Here is an 18,505-nt window from a genome sequence, read left to right as displayed (position 1 = left end):
AGGCGGCTGGTATTGGTCATGAAACTGAATCTTTTATGCTTCTGAAAGTGAAAAGGTTAAACATTAAGTTTAACAAAATGTTAAAAGTTTTATAAGACCGATCAATGAATAAATGGAAATCTGGCGGCGGTTTTCGTCAGTGACTTTCTTAATGCGAATCCTACCGGTGACCCCATTCATTTGGTGATGCGTGCGCTTGAACACCCTCAATAATGATCATGGCTTTATCTATCATTGAAAAGAATAATTGTGGGGGTTTCCATTCATTTATACAGATTTAATGGTATTATAATTAAAACAATATTTGTAATATATCTGAAAAATTGACATTGATAAAGAATAACATGTAAACATAATAGATAGTAAAACGGTACTTAGCTAGAGGGTTTACCTCACCAAACAATACTTTAAATATTATTTAACTACCAACTTAAGTCCAATTGAATACAACAATGCACACATTCCCTATGTATCTATAACACCATCTTCTTACTTTTTGACCATTTCGTCAGTGAAAACAAATATCATTTGTAAACAAGAAAAATATAGACATTAGCCGATAAATATTCAAAGATAACACCAAAATGACCATTTTATCTGATGACTATTTGTGGTCAGTGGTTTAAGACGGTGGTTTTGTAAGGGTAAGCCGTGGTCATTTCAATGACCAGTGATAACAAAGTGTAAATACGGACAAAGAGGCTGAATAGAATCGCCACGGGTTGTTGTGTCCATCATGACGTTTGTCTTTTAAGAGTGTTGGGCTAGCGTGTTATCTATAAGATGGGGCAAACATTACATTCTTACGATTACATTCTTATGATGGGTAGAAGTAAATATTACATTCTTATGATGGGTAGAAGTAAACATAACATTCTTATGATGGGTAGAAGTAAATATTACATTCTTATGATGGGTAGAAGTAAATATTACATTCTTATGATGGGTAGAAGTAAACATTACATTCTTATGATGAGTAGAAGTAAATATTAAATTCTTATGATGGGTAGAAGTAAACATTACATTCTTATGATGGGAAGAAGTAAACATTACATTCTTATGATGGGTAGAAGTAAATATTATACATTCTTATGATGGGTAGAAGTAAATATTACATTCTTATGATGGGTAGAAGTAAATATTACATTCTTATGATGGGTAGAAGTAAACATTACATTCTTATGATGGGTAGAAGTAAACATTACATTCTTATGATGGGTAGAAGTAAACATTACATTCTTATGATGGGTAGAAGTAAACATTACATTCTTATGATGGGTAGAAGTAAACATTACATTATTATGATGGCAGTCAATATTACATTCTTATGATGGGTAGAAGTAAACATTACATTCTTATGATGGGAAGAAGTAAACATTACATTCTTATGATGGGTAGAAGTAAATATTATACATTCTTATGATGGGTAGAAGTAAATATTACATTCTTATGATGGGTAGAAGTAAACATTACATTCTTATGATGGGTAGAAGTAAACATTACATTCTTATGATGGGTAGAAGTAAATATTACATTCTTATGATGGGTAGAAGTAAATATTACATTCTTATGATGGGTAGAAGTAAACATTACATTCTTATGATGGGTAGAAGTAAACATTACATTCTTATGATGGGTAGAAGTAAATATTATACATTCTTATGATGGGTAGAAGTAAATATTACATTCTTATGATGGGTAGAAGTAAATAATATACATTCTTATGATGGGTAGAAGTAAATATTATACATTCTTATGATGGGTAGAAGTAAATATTACATTCTTATGATGGGTAGAAGTAAATAATATACATTCTTATGATGGGTAGATGTAAATATTACATTCTTAAAATTGGTCGCACTTGGTCGGATATACAGTTATTATTACATTCTAATAATGGGTCGAATTTAGCATGAGATGGTTACAATCTTGTAATTGGTCGCACTGTAGGCATTAGATGAAGCAAATATTACATTCATTCTAATAATGGGTCGCACATTGTATCAGATGCGGTTTATATACTGGTTGAAGTTTCCTTTATTCACACCAATGCAACAACTGAATGCGTCTATGATCGACCTTTAAATTCACTAAGATTCAACACACGGTTGTATGTTCCATGCATCTGTAAAGGTATGTGGTTTTATAGAAATAAACATATTATGCATTTAACTTTCCAGAAATAAGCATAGGTTTATAAGATAAAACGGAAATCTACATTAATTGAATTATAACTATCATTACAGACTTTACAACGTAAAATTATCGCTAAAACCCTTTATTCTACACGTACAAGAATAAGATATTGATGGTCGACTTATATAAGCTAAAACCACATTCATTTTCACTGGTGTTAACCAGTATTGAGCCTCACTTAATATTTAACCATAGTTCACTAGGTAGTTATGTTCATATTTTAACAAAATATGTCTTCTGGTATAGTACACGTATATAAATTTTCAATATTTTCTCGATATTGAATTTGATGAACTTGAATTCATATATAGAATAGTGAAGATATTATTTTAGATGTGAAATTCATCAAGAAATTAACTGATCATTTAAGATCATTCATCATCGTTACGATATATAATGTCCAAGGTTCATTAATTGTTATAAGATGGTTCGCAATTGGTTTAAGATTCAGCATTCATTCCAGAAGTGGCTTTCAGCACTAAACATGTGTATTTATTATGTGTAATGAAACATTTTACAGTCTCACATTTAATATTAAAGGCGGACAATATAGATTGATGCAAAAACATAAAAAAGTATTTAAATGAATTATCATGTTTAGCTCATTTAACTAAAATGATTACAACCAAAAAAGCATATGATTTGTGTACAGATGAAAAGTTTAATCGATATTTTGGCGCGTTTTATAGCTGGGGAAAATGTGGCCACGTAGCTGTTATTTAAACAAAACAACACATTTATGAAAGCTTATATTTCTTTATTTTATCAAATAATTGTTGTTGTGTTATCATAAAATACAAATGAGTTAAACATGATAATGCTTTAAAATGAAAAATAAAAAAAAATGGCATCACCTATATCGTGCCTCTTTAAGGTAGTCATGATTCAACAAAATGGTGATTGAACACAATCGGGAGCATAATGATATATTATATGAGTTCACATTTCGTTTAATTCTCCCTCGTTCGTTATATCGACGTGTATGTTGTATAACAGGCAAATGAGATTACTCACTCTCCTTCCCCATAATAAGTGTTACTTAAAATTGATTAAATCGAATAGAAGTTGAAGAATACTTATTTTTGATTCTCAAAATGCGATCAAATCTTTCAGAAAAGATTCAATGTCTGTTAAGTTTCAAATCATGTCCGTGCTGATCAAGATTATGGTAACATCTTCAGTTTTCTTAAAGGGACTCGCTCATGTTTTGCAACCGTTTTTCCTTGAAATGCATCTGAAAACACTTATACTATAACTAGTTTACTCTTTGATACCGAAATTGCAGAAAATGTACACTTAGGGTTCAACAAATATTCTGGTTTAAGTAAAGTGTGAAACAACGCCGGTACAGTCAAGGAAAAAATAGAAGACTGACAACAAAACCACCCGCCCACAAAACAGGAGGGTAACTTAAGCTTTAAACCTTTTGTTTAATCGAGTTACTTACGCTATTCTAAGTGGTGGACTTCAAAGACAATATTTGAGCATAAATCAACATTTTAAAAGGGCTCCAGCAGCCAGTATCTTAGTTTTAACACTCCTAATGATTTGCCACATTTTATATCGTCATTCAAAAAGTGCATTTTACAAAAAAAAAACTTGAGCGAGTCCCTTTAAGATTTTATTTGGCAAATACATTTTAATAATTTAACAAGCCAATATAAAGGGAATAAGGTAGAACTGAGTATCAATGACATGTCAAAAAAACAAAAGTGTAAACCTGGATTATGATGTTAAAATATTAAGTCAAAACCAGAAAACTTACCTATATTATAGTGTATATTTAACTCCGAGAAAGTTCAAACACAAAATAACCTCCGCAAGTTCTCTTAATCCACGAAGATGTCTATCTTTCAATCACAAAAGACAGTTAATCAAATATTCTGAGACGATTTGTAGAATTCATTGGCCTCTTTTTTCATTATTCCATTTCACAAATGAACTAAAGCTAATATACGAAAATAAACCCAATTTTATTAATAGCCATTAAATCTTATATAGCGGTGCTGTCCAAACCAATATTTATTTTGAAACTTCAATCCTACACAAATAATACCAATTTCAGTATATCCCCTCGAAATAAACGTCTTTGATGTAACTTTATATCCATGAGAAAACACAATTTTAAGACCAAATTACTGCTTACAATATTCACCACAATATTCGCAATATTTTACAAGCCTAATATGCATCGTTCCTTTGCGTTTAAACCGAACCTGTAAGCGCATTCAGACAGTTTGCTGTATGTATAAAGCAGAAGCAATTTCGTATTAGCGAAATCAGTAGACCATCACCAGCAATTTCATTACATCACTGAATCCCATTCAATCGAACTGGTATAACATTGTGATCGCACATAGTCAACATTTCTTTATTTATATTTGACCTTATACCGTGGAGTTTCGACCCTTTCAGTCAGAAGTAATCTTATAGACATTGGGAATTAATAAACTCTGACGGCATGCCGGTTCTACCTACGGTGTCGCAGTATAATAGAGTATCACGCTGATCGATCTTGATAACCAGTAATCAATAATAAATCATTTTTTGGACAAAAGCACGATGGAATCCTATAAGGAGAGGTATTGGTTTAATGTTATTCAATTTCGCGGTACTCCTGCCCTGTTTGACAAATTATCGGGTGTTGTTGCCTTCGGAAAGGTTCTTAAAAGAAGGTACTAATTATGTTGCATCTTGAATGTAAATTCCTTTAGGTAAACTGTTGCAATCTGATAACAACCTTGGAAGAAAAATTGTTAAATGAACAGAACAGAACAGAACACCGTAACTGTCTAATGCTGTTATATTTCGAACTGTTTATTCATTAAACATGGAAGTGTGATCTTGTTCAAACGGAGTGCGGTTATGTCAAAAAGTTTGCCAAGGATTCGTGGCAACTTGTTCATATAAGCACGTTATATGGACAAGTTACCACGCCACTTTGTCATAACAGTGTTTTGCACGTACTATCACACTCAATTGACAAGATCACATATTATTTAGACGAAATAACAAGTCAATATCAAATCTTAAGAAGACAACAATACGGTTTGGCATAACCACATTCCGTTTGAACAAGATCACACTGTAAGATAATAACACGATAATTGGACAAAATAGTGCACTCCTCAAACACGACTCAACTTCAACAAGTTATTTCCCCTGTTAGACAATGTGAGAAAATAGGATTTTGAAAAAAAATAGAAGACAGTTACAATGTTCCATATTGTTCTGCCAATTTGTGCAAAGAATTATAAGAATGCTAGCTGAAATCTGAGTAAATCGGCACTTCGTGGAAGTCGTAAAAATCTTTATATTTTCAGAAACGGCTGAGTTGGTAATTAAAAACCTTGCACATTATGGTGTAACAATTTGAAGTAATAGCTCAAGAGCCAAAAACCCTACCGACAATCTTACATCATCGTGCAGATTGCATAACAAATATCAAATCAGAGTTTTCGCATTTCAACCATTAATAATAAGCACCTGAAGTCTGAAAATATCCGGAAGGGTTTGATTCGTCTTAGGTTACGACAGCCATACATTGTCGTGAACAGTTCCCACAGTCCGTACATATAATTACCAAAAAGGGCGAAACAAACCTGTCTAGTGAAAACAAACCCATCTTATCATTTCAATAGGTTGATAAATGATTCAAATGTTAACTATTTAGTGACAATATAAAAAAAAACGAAATGAGTATGCTGCTTTTAATTATATTTAATGATAATATTATGATATTTCAACAATCTTTAAAACTTCCTTTATATGTATTGTAGATTAATATAATACTTATTGACGTGCCAGATTTTATCTGTGAATTAATGCACTTTTGAAATGCAGTCACAATTCGCTATTCCGAAATTGCTTGGATCTTCAAAAAAACTTCCTGATACAGAACATTGGATATAATAGAAATACTAAGTGTAAAACTTAATCTAAAAAAAACAACATCGAACAAACTTCGACTGAACAAGAACATCGAGATACCATAGTTCGAGATAGCGAGTTTCGACTGAAATGAAACATACGTAAGAAAGGCCAACCGAACAAAGTAGGGGATAATAGATAATCGATCACTAGATTACGGAACCTTTCCTGATCTTGCATTGGGTTCAAACCTTGAGAGAAAAAGAAACATTTACAAATAAACTGTTCTTATTTGAGCAAGAATCGTTACTACTCTACCATCCCCGGCAAGTTCGTCTACAATCGCAGCAGACCCTATAGCAGGCTATATATATTACGGAGAGACCGAGACATTACCGTCAGGTTCTGATTGTCTGGTCATCAACGAAATTAGTCGAGTGATTTCAGACTTGAATGTTCTGACCTCATTAATCCTTCCATCCTTCCATCACATCTTAACTTCTGAACCCTGACACAATTGAATCCCAATTTCATTTACATGATGCCAAACGGTAGACATTTTTAGATATTTTTTTCTCTTTGTTTGAAGTAGAAAAACGTCATGGACGTTATAGATAATTTCTAAACGTTTATCGCATATAAAGTTTCTAAATCATTTATATCAACATTAATAAAACATTAATTTTGAAGTCCATATTCAACAAAATGTGTGGATGGAAAGATGATGTATTTAATCAAAACAATACGTCAGTATTTGATAGAGTAAATATTAAACTGAAGTGGTTATTACAAACAAAAATCGCGAGTCGACGGTTTTCATCACGAATATAGTGGAATATAATGGGAACTTTAAAATTTGGCTAAACTTGGAACATAACTATCAAATAATATCAAATGTAATCACAATTAAGAATCTATTCTGTGAGTAGCGATTTGAAGGATACATGGTATGTAAATTTTCGAAAGACATGCTTCTCAAAACGCAGGTGTATATTCAATGTCCACCTATTTCATTCTTTGAACAACGAGTGGGCTCTGTAAAATGCTCCGTATCTGCCTCTTTACGAGCGGCTAAAGGCCATTTAATCTCTTGAAGACCTATTAATAATCGTAGAATGAATTGAAGCATTAATGTGTGTGCTGCAGTGGCGAGGCGAGCCATAACTACAATAAACAAACTGCTCACCGCCTCAATCTTTCAGGTTCGTCACGTCTCGTTTAAATTCTGATTTTATTTCGCTTATGTTTAGAAAAAACACTGTAGATGCAATTACATGATGTGTTAACTGAGGCTGCAGATTGGATTATCATCATCGAATTATATATACATGCACATACTGATAGATATATGTGGGTTTGATTTCGCTTCATGACATCACGTCAAGAATTATATCCAGATCGGCAAGGATGTAGTAAGGGGAATAAATGTCGGCGGATTCTAAACGAACTTTTGCTGTTGTTTTTTCGTTTAAATAGCTTCAAAATGAAAAATGTTAATGCTCATAAATAATGTTTGACGTCTAGAGAGTGTGTATCGACTGTATAAGTCAACTATCTTGTTCAAAATAGTCTGACAAATATTTATTTTGTTAATTGAAAGTAACCAAAAAATCAATGCACAAGTTTTCAATTCCATTCTATTCATAAAGAAGGTGGGCACTTTATAATGTTCAAATATTGGTGTCTCATATCATATTTCATGCATCAAGTGTGATATACATGGGGGGAGGGGCTTTTTATTCTACACCGACAGATACATGATAAGTAATATCATTATTTTTGACCAATCAATGAAAACAGACATGATTTTATTGTGTTTAGCATCGCTCGGGGTTTTATTTAAAGTATAACGTCATTGTCAGTTACAAAATAGGTAAGCTGACCGCGAGTTCGTATATCTCAAAGTTAAACAAAGTCAGACTGTGAGTTTAATATATTGAAGGTTTTAATACATGGTTTTAATGACCTCGTGTTCCGAGTACATAAAATAAAACAACATCAGCATATAGACAATGGTTAGTCAAAGATGCTTTTCAACAAGTGATACATTCAATACTGTTCCAATCGATCAGAAGCGAACATTTTTTTTTCTATTTCTTAGAACTCATTTTATAGCTTCATACTCAATCATGTATGGCATGTTATGTTAACATACAAAAAAAAACCTGTTCAACATTCTTCGAAGGTTCGGATTTAGTTTAAAAATGGAAAAGCAACGTAAACAATTTAGATGACATCGGGTCACTTTAGTATATTACACCCTTCAATTAACGGCCATTCGGCAATCGCCAATATTTTCCAATGAACGCAGCATCTTCGGATATGTTCGGTTATGTTCGGATCGCGAATCATCACGTATTAATATATACATGTACATATAGTGTACTAGAGTATGAATTTTGTCAGCACTCTGCAGGCCATTTTTTTCTTAATCAACATGTTCTAAAGTGTCAATTTATGATTTATTAAATGTATTGTTGTCATTAGCGTTTCAATATTAATTAAAATGGGGAATTTATTTAGGGATTTTATTTTTGTCCGTAGTAGCAATAAAATGTGTAAAACGGTCGGTCGTTCTATTTACAGCATTGATGCGAAATAATTACTGTAAGGTTTTGAATACATGAAGTTAAGTGTTTTATGAACAGTTCTGGAAGGAAATAAAGAACTATTGGTGTAACTATAAGTACTATAAAGTAGTTCGGCACCCACACACTTTACCCAGCATAACTGTGTCTGTAATCAATCACGCAAATCATTTTTAAATAATTATTTTGCCTCATTTGGGGTTGACAGTAGATAGTATTAACCTTGGCTATTCACTGATGGCCAAGGCCAAAGAGGTAGTGCTTAGCTTATGGTCAAGTCCAACCTTTCTGTAGTCCCGGAAGACAATTTTAAACATCAGTATAGGCCGGGAGACAATTATACATACCAGTTAAGGCCGGGATAAAACTCAAGACATGAGAATAGACTCGGAGAAAACTGTGCCTTACATAAGATTTTAGACTAGGAAAAAAACTTGACACCTGATATTATGCCGAGGAAAAATGGATGAAAATGCATACACGCAAATAAATATTATTAAACCAATCAGTCGTTTACTATTGAGGGGTTTCAGTAACAAGTTAAAGACAGGCTGGCCTTTAAACCAATCAGTCGTTTACTATTGAGGGGTTTCAGTAACAAGTTAAAGACAGACTGGCCATTGGGACTCTTTGGTATTCCGTATACGTTAAAAATAACGGAATCATCTTGAGCAACTATACATGTATATACACTCCATTCATTGTCGAATAAGAGCCCTTTCCTTTATCTTTAGATCTTAAAGAATCGCTTCATGAACAACAGTAAGCAGCCCAAGCAGTTCGATAATTAACTCCCTCCCTTCTCATCCTTTCCGAGTGATTTACCCAGCCGGACCATGCTCGGCCCGCAGCACATAATTGCCACGCTAATGTAAATGTAAATGTAATCACGGCGATGACCCTTTCACAGCTCCTGACTTTAGATGGACATAGTCGCTTCAAGCCAAAATCCATCTTTCTTAAGATTACAGTGGATAAAGGAGTAAAACCTATGGTATACAATTTGTGTCAAATTTACAACATAACCAGTGATTTTTAGGAATTGTTTTCACCGCCTGCGCCTTGCGTATTGGGAAAAAGGCGACTTTGGGGAACAATACAAAATCAGCCCAGAATAGCTATTATTAAAGAAAATATGCATCTTTTCACTTTTGTATGCATACATTATGCTGTAAAAAGTAAGTCTCGTCGAATGTGGGTTTATTTTTCAAGAAATGTATTGCTTTTTTTTAATCATTAACGTATTCTGCAATTTTCAACTTGGGAAAAGTATTTTGAGGGGAAAAATGAACATTTTTTCACAAGGAGAAACAGCCTTGAGAAGGCAGTAAATTGCTCCAAGAAAAATCACTGATAGCATATGTACATGTATTTGTCTTCGACCGAGAAGTCTGTATATGGGCTCGAGATAGGCATTACTTTCGGGAAACTGCTTATGAATTTTTGTTTTATTTAATACAATTTACTTTGATTTGACATTTGATTTAACTGACAATTCAGGACTGTGTTTTGGGTCGACTGACAGTGGATATCTCGACAGAAAAACAACAACATTTATTGATGTGTTGTAAAATTATTATTTTGCATTACATTCAACAAAAAGCAGAATGTCCTACAAACTAATTTAAATATTATTTGTTTTTTTTTTTCATCTATCGACGAAGTTAGCCGTGTGATATTCAGAATGACCTTTCACGAAATCTCCCATCAGTCCGTCAATCCTTCCGTCCCATCTAAACTTGTAAACCCGGACACAATTTTATCCTAATCCCATTTTAAAGGACGCAAAACTCTAGACATTTTCAGATAATATCTCCCTTTCCCCTATGTTATACTATTTGAAATATACCACAAAACATATTTATTAATAAGTACCCCCATTACAAAGATTATATCGCATGAATAGCCTCTGAATCATTTAAGTTTACATTTAAGATGTTTGTATGATGTATAAAATGAAATATTTATGATCCATATTTCACAAAATGTGAAGATGGAAAGATGATTGAAACAAGAATATAGTTCAGTACAGTCGAACCGCGTTGGCTCGAACTCGCTAAGCTCGAATTTCTCGTTGGCTCGAAATGGATGTAAAGACTGATCTCTTTAAAATGATGGAAAGCATTACCGCTTGGCTCGAATTTTCCGAGGCTCGAGGTATTTTCGCCGGACCCTTTGAGTTCGAGCCAACGGGGTATTTTAAAGAATAAAGTTATAACATTGAAAAGTAATTATTCATATCAAACGACTATGATGAAACAAATCAGTTTGGTCATACTGTTTTTATTATAAGCTTTGTACATATCTCTGAAATATTATCCAATGAAAAACAAATCGAGAATACAATGATTTCAGTAAGATTTGATGGTTCAAAGGCATTGCATACATGATATGTATCATTACGAGAAACAAATCCCTTCGTCATGAGATCTACCGCTGCATATTCATTGTCCAATTATTTTTCTTTCACAAAAAACGCTCGCTAAACTATTCCGTCTCTGTCTCTTTACGACCGGCTGATGGCCATTTAATCTCTTAAAGACCTGTTAATAACCGAATAATGAATTCAAGCCTTTATTCTATTTGTACTGCAGTGGTGGGTCGTAAACATGCTTCCGACTTTCAGCGTCGGCATTCCCAGGTTCACCCATCCTCGTTAAAATGTTCACCTAATTGGCAATCAATTTTATTGTATAATATACAAACATATAGTTATGCCTTTTATAACAATACTTTACTTCTGTATTTTATAAGATAGTTTCATGCGTCCAGACTATTATATTTATGTATAAGTCTGAAAACACGTCTGTTTTTTTTTTCTTTTCTGTCCTGTTCTGTTATGTTCGATGCAAAAACATGATTTTACAAATTACTTTGCCGCAATACAGTAAGAGCAACTTGTAAAAAACATACGTCTATAGTGCATGTGTCAACGCTAAGTTCGGCAATATACTTCAAATTAGTCTAAAAAGGTTTTATTTGGTTAATTGAAATAAAAATAATCTGCCTGTGCAATGTCGAACTGTATGTTTGAAACAAGTTATTTTCAAATTAAATCTTATTTATTGCATGTAGTGGGGAGAATACGTGCACTTTATATAAATATGTTCTAATAATGTGAATTTCATTGCATATTTTGAGAAATAAATCAAAATCAACTTCATTCTAAACAAGATAGTATGTCTCGTGTCAAATTTCGTGCGCATTTAGATGAATTCCAGGTACAACATGGGCAAACTGACAGCTGGCATGTCGGAAAGCTGCTGAATACATAGAAACAACGACATACTGAGAGTTTTATAATTATGTGTCGGCACACAACGAACTGCTTCCGGGTCGTTATTTAGTACAGGTAGTTCTTAAAAACAATATTTTTCCGCATATAGGTAGCATTTGATGATGTATTCATTACATTCTTGAATGTATTTTCAAGTTTACACATGATTTATGTCATATTTGAAGACATTAAAGTTGTTTTGAATGATACATCGCAGGTCCTCTTTCTTGGGTGGATAGATTTAGAGATGACTGTTTCACATGGAGGTTATAAATAGTGACTGTTAACAAATGATGATAGCAAAAAACGAATACATCTTGATATATGTTTTCTGGTGTTAAATCAACAGACAAAGTGTTCATAATTTGTGGGAATATAGTGTTAAAGCTGTAATCTTTTTTGCAAATTCATAATCAAGTGGTAAACAGGCCCCAATTTCTCGAAACATGTTTAGTCCCTTATAACAGGATTAAGCAAATCTCACTATTTTTGTTGTTCTGTAAAATGTGTTATATTTACTTCTTGAAGAATTTTTAGAAATTATAGGATTTTAGGAAAAATCAGAATAAACCATTTTTTCATTTATCAAAATCCATTCTTAGTATGTATTTTGGCTAAATGAAATAAGCGACTTAAGCCTGTTAAGCTTAAGAAGTTTCGAGAAATTGGGGCCAGGTGTAATTTAACATATAACAAAGAAGGAAAATGCATTTCAGGCCGACACCATATTCAAGGTTTTAAATGCGCTCGTGTTCATAGTAAAGGATCTTAAACCAATATGCAACATATGTATGCAGGCACAAAGGCTGTTCCATCGATCATTCAGCTCTTACCAGCTTTTTTAACAAACAATTGATACATTCAACATGGTTGTCATCGATCAGCAGCTAACAATTGCTATTTCATTTCTAAGAACTCCTTCTCATTTTATACCTTCGAACTCGATCAATTATGACATGTTATGTTAGTAACATACAAAAAAACAGCTCAAACTTATTTGAAGGTTCGTTTTTAAAATGAACATTGCAAGGCGACGTAAACAAGCTAGGGCATACTGTTTCGAGTTATTTTGGACAGAATATATTTTCACTGCTGGCCAAGGTCAAAGAGAACAGTGTATGTAGTACAGACTTGGAGAAACTTGTTTGAATGAAGTTTGGCCAGTAAAGAGCTGTACAGCTAGCAATGTAAGCAAAGAAATACTAGTATAGTTTAACATATCCAGTTGTTTACAATTCAGAGGCTTTAGTGAGAATAAGATAAACTGTCTAATGTGACTCTTTGGTAGCCATGCAGTATACGTTGAAAACAACGAAATCATCTTAAGCGACTACATGAATATACAATCCATTCTTGTGAAATATGAGTCCTTTCTTGTACCATTAAAGCTTTAAAAGGCGCCGACCATTGCTTTATAAACACCAGCAATGATGGTCCAAGAGGCTTACTAATAAACCCCCTCGGTCCTAATCTTTTCCGAGTCATTTACCCATGCAGCCGGACCATGGTCGGCCCGCACATAATTGCCACGCTAATGTATATTTTATCACGGCGATGACCCTTCGCAGCTCCTAACTTGGGTTGATATTGTCGCTTCAAGCCCAAATCCATCTTCGTTACGATTACAGCGGATAAATGAGTAAAACCTATGGAATACGATTTTTGTCAACATTACTACATTGCATATGTATTTGTCTTGGGCAAACGAGAGTACACCTTTCACACGTGTAGATCAAGTAATATGTTGAAAGATTTTACGTTTAAGTTCAAAAACACATATATATATATCATACGTCGTAGCTGAAAGAGTAGGATTAACAATCACTTGCTATTACAAAATGTCCGTTGGTTTAACTGCAAATTGTTATGCTCGCCTAAAAAATCTTAATGTTATTGTAGATCCGTATTTTAATGTTGCACCAAACAAGATACAAAGTACGGTTGCCAGTGACTACAGGTATACATTTAATTCACTTGTACAAAATTGACGTTTGGCCCTAACGGACAACCATAGTCAGTTGCTAGTAATTAGCACTCGGACAGTTTCACCAAATGACCAAGAAGCTACGGATGGTCACTTAAAGGAAATTCTCGATATTGGCTCAAGCTTAATTAAACAGATCTGCATTCCTTTCCGCTTAGAAATGGTCATCAATTCAACGACTGGTATATTTTTTCTTTAATTTGATAATTAAGTTAATTTACGACTGAAATTAAAAGAATGTTTTGAACAAAACGTGAATGTGTTTTTTTTGACATTTGACACTGAGTGGATTGTTTGATAGGAAAATAGTTTGCAATTGTGTTTTAAAAATATTCTGCAAGATTTTTGATAAATGCATTACGCCATTCAGAATGTCCTACGATGTATTAGTAAGTAAGGAGTTCTGTTGTTTTAAAAAATAAAAATAAAGCGTGAACATTGGACTAAAGCTGTATAAAAGGACAGAGTTTCATTAAATTGTGTTTCCCTTTCAACTCTTTGTATACGTTTTCGGATCAAATGAATACTAAGGACCTGTTAACTGTAATTAAGTGAAATGCAAGAATTATTACAGGATGTAGAGTAGTCACTGATATTACGAGTTATTAACTATAGCAGCTCATATGTCTGTTTACCACAAACCGACTCTTGCCTTACTTTGACACATGCCCTATTTTCACATGGCGACACTTGCCCTACTTTCACATGGCGACACTTGCCCTACTTTCACATGGCGACACTTGCCCTATTTTCACATGGCGACACTTGCCCTACTTTTACATGTCGATACTTGCCCTACTTTCACATGGCGACACTTGCCCTATTTTCACATGGCTACACTTGCCCTATTTTCACATGGCGACACTTGCCCTACTTACACATGGCGACACTTGCCCTACTTTCACATGGCGACACTTGCCCTACTTTCACATGGCGACACTTGCCCTACTTTCACATGTCGATACTTGCCCTACTTTCACATGGCGACACTTGCCCTACTTTCACATGGCGACACTTGCCCTACTTTCACATGGCGACACTTGCCCTTCTTTCACATGGCGACACATGCCCTACTTTCACATGGCGACACTTGCCCTACTTTTACATGTCGATACTTGCCCTACTTTCACATGGCGACACTTGCCCTACTTTCACATGGCGACACTTGCCCTACTTTCACATGGCGACACTTGCCCTCTTTTCACATGGCGACACTTGCCCCTACTTTCACATGGCGACACTTGCCCTATTTTCACATGGCGACACTTGCCCTACTTTTACATGTCGATACTTGCCCTACTTTCACATGGCGACACTTGCCCTACTTTCACATGGCGACACTTGCCCTACTTTCACATGGCGACACTTGCCCCTATTTTCACATGGCGACACTTGCCCTTCTTTCACATGGCGACACTTGCCCTACTTTCACATGGCTACACTTGCCCTATTTTCACATGGCGACACTTGCCCTACTTTCACATGGCGACACTTGCCCTACTTTCACATGGCGACACTTGCCCTTTTTTACATGGCGCCACATGCCCTTATTTCGCATTGCGACACTTGCCCGACTTTTACATGTCGACACTTGCCCTACTTTCACATGTCGACACTTGCCCTACTTTCACATGGCGACTCTTGCCCTACTTTCACATGGCGACACATGCCATCTTTTCACATGGCGACACTTGCCCTACTTTCACATGGCGACACTTGCCCTACTTTCACATGGCGACACATGCCCTCTTTTCACATGGCGACACTTGCCCTTCTTTCACATGGCGACAAATGTCGGTACTTGCATGGGTCGTCATATTCGCTACAATTACAGCTCGGAGTATGTGCGTCTATCAGTTCTTTCGTGCCCGCGTGCGTGCGTGCATCAGGTTTTGGCTGTAACTTGCCATGCATTGCGGAATTTGCAAACTCCCAAATGGTTCAAATGTTCACCATGAGAAGATGACGTGTTGCGTATAAGACCCATGTCTATAGGGAAAGGTCACACTGCAACTACATCCTTTTTTCTAATTGTAACAGCGGCGGGTTCGACATTGTTGGCGACACACCGACAAGCATCAAGTTTGTTTTTTGCTATCATATATGGCGAATTATCCAAGAGGTCAATGATCTGGCCTTCATTTAAGCCTTAAATATCATTCAAATTTACCATGCTTATAAGAAGCTTTAATCTTATAATTAAAGTATCAAGACGTACGCAAGCGTAAACATTAACACTTAATACATCCAATGTTGAATCCATGTATCAGATCCGTGGCTGCAGTATGACTATGCAAGAAATGAATATCACTGAGAATAAACACTGTAATTGTGTTATATGGATCTATGAGATTATTCCATTCGCTGTATGTTTTGCAATTTAATACAAATTACCTTATAATTGAATCTGTCAAATCAACAAGGTTTCTCGTCACATTTGATAAAGTATTACAACATAAATCCGTATTTTTTTATTTAATCAAAAAGGAATATCTCGTTTTTTATTTGCAGGGCCGCGTTTCAATAAATGATTTTTGTCGAAACTTTAAAAACCTTAAATCTGCCAAAACTTTACCGTGGTCAAACAGGTATTGTTTTCCATGCCCTTCACTGTGTGACTACCAAGACTCCTAAAGCCATTATTAAATCAGTGACAAATGTACAGGTGATGAAATTCATAAAATAAATGTTGAATGGAACCATGGTCGTGCTGGAACTACTTCATTTGATCAATTTAACGATTTACAGATTAGCGATCTGGCTACACCACTATAACGACAGTTCTCCGAACTTTGAACCTGGCAATAGATGAGAAAGGGGTCATAACCACCATCACCACCACCACCACCACCATGATCATCATCATGCACTACACTCGCCAAATATGTATAAGATGAAGAAGACATGTAGGACAACATTTGCGACAGGTGTTTATCAGTTTACCACTCCTATTTCACCGTACACCTTTTACACAAACATTTTTCAAAAAAATGTGATTTGCGAAAGTTGTGGTCCAATACTACTTACACTTCAGACCTTTGTAAGCATAGACCCCAAGTATGAAATGCGATCCCGAGATTGACCATGTACACGCCAGGTTACAGTGTAGTCATAGGGTAACAATAGCCCTGTAGGTATATCAACTAAGAAACTGATATAGAAATACATGAAGTCTGACACAGATCAATCTGACGTGGACGTCGTAATGTTGACACACGAAGAGAAAGCAATTCCACAAAGTCAACATCACAGCGTCCAGCGGCTCTCCGGCCGCCTAATGAAACTATCATTATATATACCCTCGTGCTGGCCAGTTGGGAAAAACAACACTGCCTCTTGCTTTGTTTACTAAGATAGGTTACATGGAATGTATGTATATATCTCATTCTGTATCAGCTTTGTTGATATAATTCAATACGTGTATACCATGTTAGAACCTTTTAATGATTTATGCTTTACATTGACCTGATTGTTTACAATTGCAAATGTATGAAAGATAACAACGTGATTAACGATTTCGTTGTTAACTTATGAGGGTAAAATATTTAATGATGTATTTAAATAAAACAATTCATATATAAATATAAGGAATACTGCAGATCATAAGCGTATCTGTGAAACTTTCAGAGCAATGCCTAATTGAAATTTAACAACGATGACGTTAACAACGTTGTTAACTCTGAAAAAGAACGTAACAATCGGCCAATAGTTTACACATACTAATTAGTAACACAATTCCTTTTTTGTGATGTTCCTTGTGCGCATATTACCACATGAATTGTCGTCATAGTAACTGAAGTATATATTCATCCTCAAACCTTGGTTACAGAGTTTTGTGTTCACGGTTGTAAAAACGTTTTAGTGCGTTAGTTAAGAGTTCAAGGTCAATCCTTCTAGGAACTGAGATGTCAAGGTCTTAAACCATATATTATCGTAAAGTTTCGAGGATTCTAACACAAACACAAACATTGGTAAAGAACTTCTGTAATATGGCGTGTATAATTGTAACGTCCGTGTATACAGAGCTGATTTTAAACATGTATCTATTTGTACACGTTTCTTAGTTCATTCTTCTTCAGTGAACATTTTGGTTGTCCGAATGAAATAATGTGTTGCGATTTCGAGTTTGACTTTAATGTTCAAATAAATGGTTTTCGTTGACAGTGGCCTGACAGTGGCCTATACTGATATATTTTTATATTCAAAATAGAACACGATATAGTTTACGTGTCAGAGAAGAACATCGCGCGAAACCGCCGTTGAACACGTTATTAGGATGATGCATTTGAATGGAAAATCCACATATATAGGGATCGCTCTATGGTCTCGCATGACAAGCAATTAGATCCTTATATTTCAGGGGCCCATAATTGACACGAAGCCCACTTTCTTCAACATACAGCAACCATGGAGCCCTATGTGTTACTAGCGATGCACCTGTGATCGAGGTAATGGGCTTATATTAGCCGTGGGCTTGTTTTAGAATGATCACAGGGTATTTAATTTGTGGGCTGTATGGATGATTATTCATCATTAACCAGCGAGTTTTTCATGGGACATACTTTACTGAGTCATTGTTGCATAACCGGC

The 18,505-nt window shown here is 34.9% G+C and overlaps 1 protein-coding gene across 3 annotated transcripts in view; it reads right to left on the bottom strand.

Annotated features, from left to right (window-relative positions):
* LOC128219911 (cadherin EGF LAG seven-pass G-type receptor 2-like) overlaps positions 1 to 18,505 on the bottom strand; it is a 58,695-nt gene that overhangs the window by 19,332 nt on the left and 20,858 nt on the right. Inside the window, exon 1 of one of the 3 annotated variants that reach the window (XM_052928075.1) lies at positions 3,962 to 4,438. The exons of the other annotated variants lie outside the window; for them this stretch is intronic. The gene's annotated coding sequence lies outside the window, so the exon portion shown is untranslated. Of the gene's footprint in view, positions 1 to 3,961; positions 4,439 to 18,505 lie in introns of those variants that run through there. 3 annotated transcript variants of the gene reach the window in all.

The sequence above is a fragment of the Mya arenaria genome, chromosome 15 (genome assembly GCF_026914265.1).
Source record: "Mya arenaria isolate MELC-2E11 chromosome 15, ASM2691426v1".
Taxonomy (NCBI): Eukaryota; Metazoa; Mollusca; class Bivalvia; order Myida; family Myidae; genus Mya; species Mya arenaria.
This window is presented reverse-complemented; position numbering and strand designations above follow the sequence as displayed.